Genomic DNA, 12,846 nt, shown 5'->3' with positions numbered 1-12,846 from the left:
TTCTTCTTCTTCTTCTTCTTCTTCTTCTTCTTCTTCTTCTTCTTCTTCTTTTGCCCTTCCAGAGCTGTAATGAGAACAAATGGAAGTGACCTTACATTGCAGGACACTCCTTATAGTGTTTGAATGAGATTTTCATTACACTGCAAATCTAGCAAGTGTGCATTAGAACATCCATAAAGTCTTTGTGAAGGGCTTAATAGCTAAAGCAAGCTATTGAAATTAGCCCATCATTCTGTAATTGAACTCCCTTTCCATTGCTTACCCACACATAGTAAGATGTTTAGGATTTCATTTTAAAAGCAGAATAAATAAAAAAAAATGGAGAAGGATAACTTGTGAGTCCCGCACATGACCTTTCCAGAGTCATGCGAAGGCCAAACTACAGGTTCTGTTATTCGCTCCTTTTTAATGGAAAGAAAAGGTACGGTATATTTAAAACAAGCCAATTTTACACTGATATAAAAGCGGCAGCAGGGGATCAGTCCAGAACATGTTCATGAGCCAGATTTGGACACTACATGAATCTCCTGCTGAAACTTCCTTCTTCCTTTGGCTGATATTTGTCTCTGCTTATTCCTTTTCTCAGGTCAGACTCAGAATGTGTTTTACATTACTGTCTGGAGTTGTCCATGCACCTTTCCTGCATTTTAGAAAGGTTATGTGATGGGATATGCGGTGGAACAGTTAATACAACTCGTGATTTTGTTCACAGGTGGTGAAATAATACTGGAGGAGATTCAGGTCTGTTCTTGTGATACATATTTGGATGTAAGAACGCAAAAGAGTGGTAAGGGAAACAAGAAGAGCAGATAAGTTTATATGTTTTAGCACATGAGAATTGAGCCTGCCATGAGTTTGAAATCGTGTGTAGTTTAATTGGGCAATGTTAACGCTTGGTGTTTAGTTCTGACATCTAGATCTATAGCTACTGAACAAAGCTTTTACTGAGTTTTAACTACTGAAGCCTGACTTTTTGAACTTGGTTCCTGCCAGATTTGACAATTACACAATCAAAGCTGCTGTCACTTAAATTGCCCTGGCTCCATCCTCCATGCGAGTGATTTTTTCTCAGCCCCCCCCCCCCCCGAAAGACAACACTTATCTAAATGTCATTTTCAGTTTCACCAAGTTCTGTCCCAGTTCAGTGTCCTTATTGGGGTCTCATGGACTTGGCTTGGAGCTGCAACTGCCCAGCTGTTTTAGAATTCAGGAAGCTGTTATTTCTTCTGTTTGCCTTCAAAGTTTTATAGTTTCTTACAGAAAGATCCATGTACGTTTGAACATTTACACATGGCTTCCCAAACCAGGTTTGGAAAATTCCACCAGCACATTCCATCAGTTTTAACAGGAGAGGAGGAAATTCCACTGAACAATAATGATAGTACCTAGAGAAGGTAAGGGGCTTCTTGTAGTGGTAGTTCAATAAGAATTTACTAAATATTTCCATAGAGCCAGCATGGCACATGTTTGAGTGTTGGACTGTGATTTTGGAGACTGGGTTCAATTCCCAGCTCGGTCATCTATTGGGCAAATCTCACTCTCTCAGCCTCAGGGGAAGCCAATGGCAAACCTCCTCTGAACAATTCTTGCCAAAACAAAGCCCTATGTTAGGTTTGCATTAGGTTCGCTATAAGTCAGAAATAAGTCACAAAAAGAACAACAAAATATTCCCATAAATGAATCCTGCTTTTTATTTTAAGTATGTGGAAAATTGCAACTAACAGATTCATCCATCCATTCAAAGATCTTTGAATGTATAAATTTGTGAAAATATAATTGTTAAGTTTTGATAAGGACATATGCAGATTTGCATTACTCTACATAAATGGGACAGGGTTGTTTGTTGTGGTGGAGATCATTGTTTAACAACCGTAGGACAACGTTAAGCTGAAAAGTCCACCCATTCCAATCACCTTCCTGCCTCTGAAAGCAAAGAATTGTGTTTAATTTTTAATGGGTATGGTCTTGAAAATACATGAGAGTGAAGTATCAAATAGGCTATCCTATCCCTGGCTATTTCCATTTCTTTAAGCAAGAGTGGACAACCATGTAGTGGCCAATTCTCCCCTTAGCTACCCATGGGCTCCACTTTCTCCCTCAGAGAAAGCTCAAATATCACCATTTTCCTCTGTGGTCTATCTCAAAATGGTGGTAGGAAGTGAAATGACATCACTTCCTACCAGCATTTTGAAAATGACTACAGAGGGGAATTGAGACATTTAAAATATGTAGTATAAAGTTGTGTGGCAGGTTGGGTGTATTTTCATGTGTTTTCATGAATTTTCTTAGTTGATTTAGGCCAAAAAATGTTCAAAATCACTCCAAAATGTTTAGTAATTTTGCTGGATTGGGGGGACTAGTGGGAGGCTTTAAAGGCCATAAAATGTAGCCCAGGAGGCCTGAATGTCATCTTAAAGCTGGAAATTAAGCAGGATGAGCTCTGGTTAGTACCTGCATAGGAAACCTCCAATGAATATCTGGTACTGTAGTGAGTCAGAATGGGGTAGTGTTTTGAGCATTGGACTATGACTCTGGAGATCAGGGTTCGAATCCTGGCTCAGCCTTGTAAATCTACTGGGTGACCTTGGGCAAGTCACACTCTCTCAGCTTCAGTGGATGACAATGGAAAACCCTGTCTGAAGAAATTTGCACAAAAAAACCCACAACAAAACCTATGGTAGATTAGCCTTAGGGTTGCAATAAGTCAAAAATGACTTGGAGGTGCACAACAAGAAGAAGGATTTATTTCAGAGGAAAGAACTACAAAAACCTCTTCTGAGTAAACGTTCCTAAGAAAACCCTGTGAAACTCATAGGCTCACCATAAATCTATAGATTACTTGAAGGTACATATGCAAGCATCTTAAAGCTTCCAGTGATTTGAGAAAGCGGTTATTTTTCTCCCTCTTTTGGACACAGGAGACTCCATAACAAACAAGAAGAATGTAACCTGTGAGCTCAAGAAAGACAAGGTTCAGAAACAATCTAATGTTGCATCTGTGGAGTCTCTCAAACTGTTCTAAGCCTATTTACAATTTATCCAAGTCCTCCTGCGTACTGTCTACTGACTCTTTTGCATTTTGGTGACCTTTGGCCATCTTCAGGTCTGTCTCTTGTAGTATGCCTGATACAGTTTCACATTGTGCACTTAAAACACCATGGGTCCACTTTAACTACTATGGCTGCATCATCTAGAATCCTGGGAATTATAACTACCCATCCCTAAAATGCAAATCTCAGGATTTCATAGGATGAAACCATAGAAATATAATTGTGTAGCCTGAAAGGGTCTCTGAGGTGGATGATGGTGACTAGTCTGATCTCTTTTTTATATATATAGAGTCACAGCCTTGATAGATGAAGAAAATGCCATGCTATCTTGATTTCAGTAAGACCTCTGACAAAGTTCTCCACGATACTCTTGCAAAGAAGCTAGTAAAATGTGGTATAGACAGTGCTACTGTTAAAGTAAAGCACCGCACCTAAAAGGTGCTCACCAAAGGCTTCTCTTCATCCCTTACTTTTAAATTTACTCATTTCTCCTGTCACTTTCTCTTACTTTTTCCTTTCCTTTTTAAAAAAAAAAGAAAATGTCCCTTAGGATTAGTAAGAGAATTACATAAAATAGTAGAAAATGAAAATAATATACTTCTAAACATGTCAGGTAACTTTCAACTAGGGATAAAACATATGCATACATTTCTCATATGTATAGGGAAAAGGTGTCTTGACATGATGAGATGCTGATCAAAAGAAAAGGGAATCCATTTTTATTTTTATTTTTTGGCAAATTCATTTTTCCCACACAACAAAGCCCATGATTTCCTATTCAGAATATGAGGGTTTCTTTGCAGATTGTGATGAGTGTTTGCATTTAATGACATTAATGATGCCTTTGAACAGAGTATGTGAGAGATTCTTTTTTTAGAGTATATTTTCTACAGCAAATCTTGCTTTTTGCTCAGGAAACTGCTTTGCAGAAAAATCACATTTTTCGCACCAAAAAAAAAAGCTTCCCCTCTCCAAATTATTTTTCTGAATTAGTCCCAAAGTACAAGTAATCACTAAAAAGTGTGCAGAACCTGTCTCCTCATGCAACTGTGAGAAGACTGTTGAAATTACTCAGCCTGAATTCAGTCCATACCCGCAAGCAGAGCAAACCATTGAACCACTGAGATTTACACTGGTGTTGGCACACCATGCAACAGTTGTTTCAATCGGTAAACTCAAGTTGGAACTGGAATTTAATCTTCATTGCAGAAATAATTTGACATGGCTTTAATTGTCATGGCTCAATGCTATGGAATTTTGAGATTTATAATTTTGTGCAATATTTAACCTCTGGTGCCACAACAAACTACAAATCTCCATACCATGCAGACATAGCAGTTAAAATGGTGTCAAACTGCATTATTTCTGCACTTCAGATTTGATCTAAGACGAGAATTCAGGCCTGTTACTCTTTACACCAGAAAACAGAGTTTCTACTTCTTTTGTTATTTGTTTTTCACAGCTTCTTTTTTTTCTTTTTGCCATGTTTTACCTTTTAATAAACTATAATTTCCTGCATGGCAGGGGGTTGGACTGGATGGCCCTTCTGGTCTCTTCCAACTCTACGATTCTATGATTCTATGATTCTAAGCTTCTGAACCTGGAAAGCTAATGTGACACTGTTGCCACACTGCAGAAATAAAGCTGTTTGACACCACTTTATCTTCCATGGCTCCATTCTATGGAATTCTAGGATTTGTAATTTGGTGAGACACCAGTGCTCTCCAACAGGAAAGGTTAAATATCTCACAAAACTGCGAATCTCAGAATTCCAGAGCATTGAGTCATGGCCATTAAAGTGTCAAACTGCTTTATTTCTGCAGCTTCAATGTTCAAAACAATGTAGATTTGCTTTTTAAATGGTCAAGATGGCTATCCCAGCATTTTTTTTTGCCATCCCTTTGTTACCTTCCTCCTTCAAAATAACTTGTTACTATGCTGCCTGTAACTTGTTATTTCCAACCCTCTCTAGAACTTTGTCAGATTAAAATGGCTTTATTCCTATCTCTTCTGAAACTATTCAGGATAACCTAACATTGCCCTTCACCCTTAGACCCTGCAGATGCCAACCCAAGCCAGACATTCCTGATATTGACTGACTGATCATTTATTTATTTAATATCTAAGTTGACCGTGATCCTCCTCAATGTGCCCAGAGCCTCAGCTCCATCCCCGCTCCCCACTCCCTTCTCCTTTCTCCTTTCTGACTTGATCTAATCACAACCAGGTTTTAAAATGCTCACCCATCAATGTCACAATCTGCAGTCAAGCACACCCTGTCCCCAAAGCGCAACCTTTTCAACATGATGGCTCATTAATAACTTAAAAAGGATGATGGCGTGGATACTATTTATAGGGCTTTCTCAGGCAGGCCTGCCAAAGGAAGAGGAAATTAACATGGAAAAATTGTCAACTGGAAAACATTAGTGTTTATCAACAGATCAGTCAAGCTCCAGCTACTGTAAACTGTGCTTTTAGCTAAATAAAATGTATTAGCAGTGACAGTCGTCGGGATGCCTCATTTCGTTATCCAGCTCCTTTAGCACCAGCGGCAACGGGATGGAAGACAGAGGGGTCCATGATCTTCCATTTCCCGTCGTCCTTTCATGCGCTCCCTTGACACCTGCCAAGTCCCCAACAGTCACCGCGTTCTCCAGAACATACTGCTAGATCGTTCATGAAGTGGAAATGCAGCACTGAATGCTTGTGAAGTCAATTAAGTGTTAATTAGCTTTGACTGAGGGGGCATGAGTCTCCAGCAAGCTAAATAAATGTCAATGGGATGGCGGCCAGTCGCAAAAATTAGGTATATGAATGTTGGATGATCCAGATGAATGTGTATGATTTAGAGCGTTTCGTTTGGAGGGGGGCAACATTGATTGCATTCCCTTATAATTCTTTTAAGTACTCCATTCTATAAATCTTTTTGAGAGTCATCGAAGCATAGGTTAGAAAGGAATCAATGGATAAAGTCCAAACCTTCTGCCTTGCAGCTGGATAAAATATACTCCAACATATGCTCTAGTGGGCTTTAGCCATTTTTCCCCCTGAAAATACAACAGCAGCGAGAGCGGGTAGGTGGTCAGGTTTCAGTTTCAGCAGATGTTCCCAATCCAAACCAAGGCTCCATATTGTTGTCCTGGAAAAACCTGCCTCCACCCTGAGTACTAACTGACCCTTGAAGTGTCTGTTTACAAAACACAGAAAAGTTACTTGTTGGACTGCAACTCTCAGGATTCTCCCAAACCAACCTAGACAATGTCTAGGCTGTTTACAGCTGTGGAATGCTATGTGAGCCTACTCTGAGTCCAGTGACAGGTTGATATGGTCTAGGAGCTTTTTTATAGTTGTTTTTTTACCTGCTGTTGTTTGATAGACCCATTTCAGATGTGAGATGAAATGTTTGTTTGATATGCTATCGTTCTCTCAATATGAGACCTAAGTGAGCTTAAATATAATGTTTCTGTTTGGATGCAATGCCCAACTTTTATCTTCCTGATAAAAGACAAACATAAACTGTCCATGTTTCTATCTTTGTGTGCATTTGTGTGTGTAATATGAATTCCAAGGTTTGTCATTTCTTTCCTTTCATATCTGTAGGAACTCAGTTTCTGATTAAGTAATGATGATTCTGAACCATGATGCCATCTAAGTACAAAGAAAGAATAGGTGAGAATTTTGTTTGATTAGCTTTTTGTTCTGTGAAAGCAACTTTTCAAAAATTTACACTTTTTTTCTTAATATGAGCTTTTCTAAACAAACAAACGCTTTTGATAATTGTCTAGCATGCTGGTCTTTGGCTGCATCTGCACTGCACAATTAATACAGTTCAGCCCCTCTCCCCTGCTCTTTAACTGTCATACCTCAATCCTATGGGATCCTGGGATTTGTAGTTTGTGGTGGCACTAGAACTCCCTAGGCCAGCAAGCAAAATATCTCACAAAACTGCAAATCCCAGAAGTCCATAGCACTGAGCCACGGTGATTACAGTGCTGTCAAAGTGCATTATTCCTGCAGTGTGGCGGCATCTTGTATCTCCTTTCACAGACTTCTATGGTGAATATATGCCTTCCAGTACTGGTAGAAACGGTAATAATAGTGTGGCTGTTAGTCTTATGATTATTGCTAGTGGCAGCTACAGTTGCATTAGAGATCTATTAGTTCCTCATCCCATGTTCTTTCCCACTGCTTTTTCCCCTCTGTCTTTGGCCCTTTACGGAGCTCCTTCCTGGGTTTGTGTCGCTAGTGCAGCCTTTACATGGCTGCGCCAGTGACACAAAGAAGAAAGGGGCCAAGCGGCCCCTTTCTCCTTTCCTTGCCACTGTCGGGTGTCTTTGGGGCATGAAGCCCCAAGGACACCCCTTTCCAGGCTGTGGAAAGTGGCCTTTTGCCACTTCCCATGGCCTGGAAAAGCGGTGGCTTGGGGCCTCAGGGTTGCCGCTGTGGCAGCTGAGGCCCCGATCCGTCGGGGAAAGGGGTGGGTACAGGCCGCCCCAAAGGGGCAGTCTGTAAACTGCCTTAGACTCCTTTTTTTTCTCACTGTGTTTTTACAACACATTCCACTTAATTGCTGGTGGTCAATCAGCCTTTCTCCATTCACATTCTCCTTCTCTCAAATATCAGAAGAACAAAATTCACATGCACGTTCGCACACACACGCACACACGCACACGCACACACAGAGAGAGAGAGAAAGAGAGAGAGAGGTCTGGGTAGTCTTGGGCCCACTCTAAATGCTGTAGCTCCATCCTATAAAATCTTGGGATTTGTGGTTTGCAAAGTATTTACCCTTCTCTGCCCAAATTGCTGGTGTATCACAAAACTACAAATCCCAGGATTCTGTAAGTTGGAGCCATGGAAGTCAAAGAGGTGTCAAAGTTGCACCTCAAATTTAATTAACTCTAACAGCCAACATTACTTTGTGGTTTGAATGTTGGACTTGGACTATGATCCTGGAGGCCTTGGGCAAGTCATACTCTCTCAGCCTCAGGGGATGGCAATGGAAAACCCTCCTCTCAAAAAATTTTGCCAAGAAAACCCCACCTTCTTGGGGTTGCCATAAGTTGGAAATAACTTGAAGGCACACAACAATAACAACAACAACAACAAACATATTAATCAGTTAAAAATAAACATGAGATATGCACTCTAGAGTCTCTCTAATATTCATGACAAGTTCCAAGTGGCTAGAATGATCTCAGAGCTGTCCTGAAGCTGCATATGTAAACATGCATTTATGCCTTTTTCTCTTTTGTTAGTATAGATCACCAACAGAATCAGAAGCGCATTTCCTAGATTTATTGTCATCTCCGAAATTTGGAGCAGAGAGACCAGGTTTGAAACCCTACTTCAGCCACCTGGATGTTTTGGTTAGGTCATATCCTCTTAAATGACTCTGTCTTATACGGTCATTGCATGCCTGCTGTGTTTCCATATCAGAATTACTGGAATCAGAAATACAATTATTATTAAGAATTTAAGAGGTGCACAATTGAGACTTGGGCTGAGATCCTGTTGGTGTCATACACTTGTGGCCATTGTTCAATACGTGCATTCAGTTTATGATTGCCTAGGTGGAATCTGGCAAGTGTAACCGTTTCACATGCAGTTGCACATTTGGCAATGCCTTCAAACTACTACTTGAATCACTGGGATTGCAGAAATGATTACTGTGTTATCCCCAATCCATAATGCAACAATGATCATGCATACAGTGGCCCCGAAACCAGGAATCAGGTTGCAACCTCTGGTCCTAGACGGGGTCACACTCTCTGTCAAGGACTGCGTTCGCAGTCTGGGGGTGCTCCTTGATTCATTGCTCCTGATGACAAATCAGGTAAATGCGACAGTCAAGAGCGCTTGTTATCAGCTTCGGCTGATACGCCAGCTGCACCCTTTTCTGGAAGTAAGGGATCTTGAGACTGTTCTGCATGCGCTGGTAACCTCATGTCTAGATTTCTGTAATGCGCTCTACATGGGGCTACCCTCGTACTTGGTCCAGAAACTGCAATTAGTACAGAATATGGCAGCCAGAGTAATTTCTGGAACATCTAGGAGAGACCATATTACTCAGGTTCTAAAGTCCCTCCACTGGCTGCCTATTAGTTTCCGGACCCAGTACAAGGTGTTGGTTATTACTTTTAAATCTCTAAATGGCTTGGGTCCAAGCTATCTCTGGGACTGCCTTCTCCCCTATAATCTTCCCCGCGCACTCCGGTCCTCTGGGAGAGGCCTACTTCAGCCACAAACATCTAGGATTTTGGCTACCTCCCAGAGGGCATTTTCCATTGTCTCCTCCAGACTGTGGAATGGCCAGCCGGATGAGATCAGTCTACTTACATCCTTAGACAGCTTTAAAAAGGCTGTTAAGACGGATCTCTTCTGGCAGGCCTTTCCAGAATAGCAAACACGGCCTCAGGAAACTCCTATAAAGAGATACCGCTGCTCCCATTGATTATTGTTGTATTGATTATTGTTCTGTTATTTTGTTGAATTGTTTTGTTGTTTGACCTTTGGGTCAGTTTTAATCTGTATGTTTTTAATTCTCTATTAGATTTAATACCCTTTTAAGGGGAAGAGGGTACCAGGGATTTGATATGTTGTATATTTTTAACTTGTTAGCCGCCCCGATTGTTCTCAGAGGGGCGGGATACAAATAAATTTTATATTATTATTATTATTATTATTATTATTATTATTATTATTATTATTATTATTCAGGCAAATCTACAATTAGCTACACAATGGCAGTATTCAGAATAGCACAACAATCACATTAGTTTAGATTTACACTATGCAAGGATGAGGTCGGTCAGGAGCAGGCAACTGTGTGATGGCCAGGAGACATTTTCGCCCCTAGACCCACCCTCTATGGGATGCACCACCCAATTTCATGCCCAAATAGCTCAGTTTTTCCCCTCTGCGGTCCCTCTCAAAATGTTGGCATTTAGTCCTTTCCAACCACCAAACTGAGAGCAGGTGCAGGGGGGGGGGATGACATTTTGGTGTCAGTATGGAAATCTGGGGTGCTTGTTGGGCTGAGAAGAGGTTTGTTTGCATGTTTTCATGTATTTGGGAGGTTTCCTATGTAGTTTTGGGGGCAAAATATTGCCCCAGTATAATGCCTAAGATTTTTCAAACAAAAATTTTATGGGATGAGAGGACTAGTGAAACTGGTGAGTTTATCAGGGCCCACAAAAATGGTCCACAATTGTCCACACCTATTGTTGAATCTCACCAGTTCTTACCCCAAAGCCTAATACTAGATCTGTAGTTTTAAACTTGTGGTCTGTGGACCCCCAGAGGTCCACAATCTCCTCACAGGAGGTCCACAAAATCTTGAAGGCCTGAAGGCTGCTCAACTCACCTCCACAGCGGAGCAGCCATATAACAGAAGACAAGGCAAAGTCTGCCTGGGCCTGACAATGACTTTCAGCCTAACCCAGCCACAAACTGATGGGAAGAAGCGAGAGAAAAGTCTTTCCTCCCCTCCAGTGCCTCCAAGGAAAGGTTTAAAGGATTGTGTAACAGTTAATGGTTCTGTGTTCAGGTGACATCATTGTTGTTGTTGTTGTTTGTTGTTATTTGGGCTTTAAATCTTGAGTTAAGTCTTGGGTATCCACAACAACAAAGGACAATTGAAAGGAGTCCCTGTTAAAGAAAAGGTTAAGAACCACTGCTCTAGCTCAAAAGTACTATCTGGGAGAATAACTCAGAGTGGCACTAATTTCCCTTGTAGTGATGGAACCAGAAAGCCAAGGGAACTTGTACAAAACTGGTATGACATGTATTTCACAGCATTCTGTCTCCTATAAGTTGTTAAGCCTGTCTGCAGCAAAAGCCCAGCCCCACTGCTAGCACTTAGCTGACAATGACTTGAAGGGCAATAACGGATGCAGCCTGGAGACAGGCTCCTGATTTAGAAGTTGTTACAAATGTAACGGGTTCATCATAATAAATCAAACCTTCCACATCCCTTTTCCCCAGTGCTAAGAAACGTCCTAGTTTTAGCACTTGCTAATTTCAACATAGTGCAAGTGACATTAGTAAACAACACTTGGGAAGGTGGCAGAATATCAAGATCATTGTGGCATGGAGGAGTGGAAAGGAAGGAGGGACTGAGTGGTGGAGAGAATAATTCAGCAAAATGTAATTGAAAGAATATGTCATGCTTTTAGTCCTTTCTGATCAATACTGAGGTAGGGTAGGTGGGGTATAAACCTTTCTTTTTTTACTAACAGTCTCTAAATGTTTGGACAGCCTAGCTTGAGAGTTAGCATGGTGTAGTGGTTGGAGCATTTGACTACGGCACTGGAGACCAGGTTTTGAATCTCAATCCCACCTATTTAGGATCCTCCTCATCATGGTTTCCTAATAATCAAGAAACCTGTTTTTCAACTTTTTTTTTAAAAAAAATGAATATCCTTTCCTTTACGAATTGGGGGAAGTCCCTTCTCTGGGATGGATCTTGCTGTAAGTCAGAGGAAGACTGGATACTGGTTTGTAAATGTTCTGAAAAGTCCATCTCTCCTTTAAAACAGGCTATTGTGGATCTGGGGAGTTTCACTGGGCAACTATGGTGAATCTGGAGACAAATGTCCTACCTTTCAGCTCCCCCAGGGATCATACAGATTCTAAAAGGATCACCTCCCAAAACAAAGTGGATAGTCATTTAACCCCAGTTTTGGAAACTGCTCAGCCATGGAAACCCACTGGATGTCTGTGGGCAAGTCATGCTCCCTCATCTTCAGAGAAGGCAATGGAAAACCTTCTCTGAATAAATCTTGCCAAGAAAAACCCATGACAGGCTCCGCCTAGGTACGCCATAACTCGGAAACAACTAGAAGATACACAGCAACAAAGAACGAGCTTGGACAGCAAGAGAGGGAAAGTTGTGGACCAAGTCTGCTTTTGACTCCTCCAGACTTCTCTTTATCCATTTTAAAGCTTGAAAGCATTGAATTTATCTGTTTAGTGAAAGTCTGAAAGAGCAACAACTCTATATAGTCTATAATTTGTGGGATTCCACCACCACTGCAGTGTTTAACATAAATACAAAAGGAAGTAACACTGATGTAAATATGTACAAGTAACAGACATATAGTACAGTATTATGTATTTTATGTATTTTAGTATGTAGAATACACATGCACGCATGCACACACACACACACACAATTTCCCAAAACTGGACTTAAATGTCTATCCACTCTGATTTTGCAGAGGAGCATTTCAGCAGACCATATGGAATATGACCCCTCGAAGAAATAAACAATGGAGGTTTTGTCCCCATAGCTGTCCAGCCCTGTCACAATGAAACTTCCCAGCCTCACAATAGCCATTTTTAAGGGAGAGATTGGCTTTTGAGAACATTTCCAAACAAAGGAGCCCTGGTGGCGCAGTGGTTAAATGCCTGTACTGCAGCCATTCACTCAAAACCACAAGGTTGCGAGTTCAAGACCAGCAAAAGGGCCCAAGCTCGACTCAGGCTTGCATCCTTCCGAGGTCGCTAAAATGAGTACCCAGACTGTTGGGGGCAAATTAGCTTACTTGCTAATAAGCTTACTTGCTGTTCACCGCTATGATCTTTGGAATAGCGGTATATAAATAAAACAAATTAAAATTAAATATCCAGTCTTTCTCTCATTTACACCAAGATCTAGACTAGAGAAAGGATTTCCCCATCTATGAAAGGAAAGAATATCCAAAAGCATTTAAAATAATTGAAAAACAGGTTTCTTTAATGTTAGGAAACCCTGATGGGAAGAATCCTAAATAGGTGAAAATCTCTATAAACT

The sequence above is a fragment of the Sceloporus undulatus genome, chromosome 2, assembly GCF_019175285.1.
Source record: "Sceloporus undulatus isolate JIND9_A2432 ecotype Alabama chromosome 2, SceUnd_v1.1, whole genome shotgun sequence".
Classification (NCBI taxonomy): domain Eukaryota; kingdom Metazoa; phylum Chordata; class Lepidosauria; order Squamata; family Phrynosomatidae; genus Sceloporus; species Sceloporus undulatus.
This window is presented reverse-complemented; position numbering follows the sequence as displayed.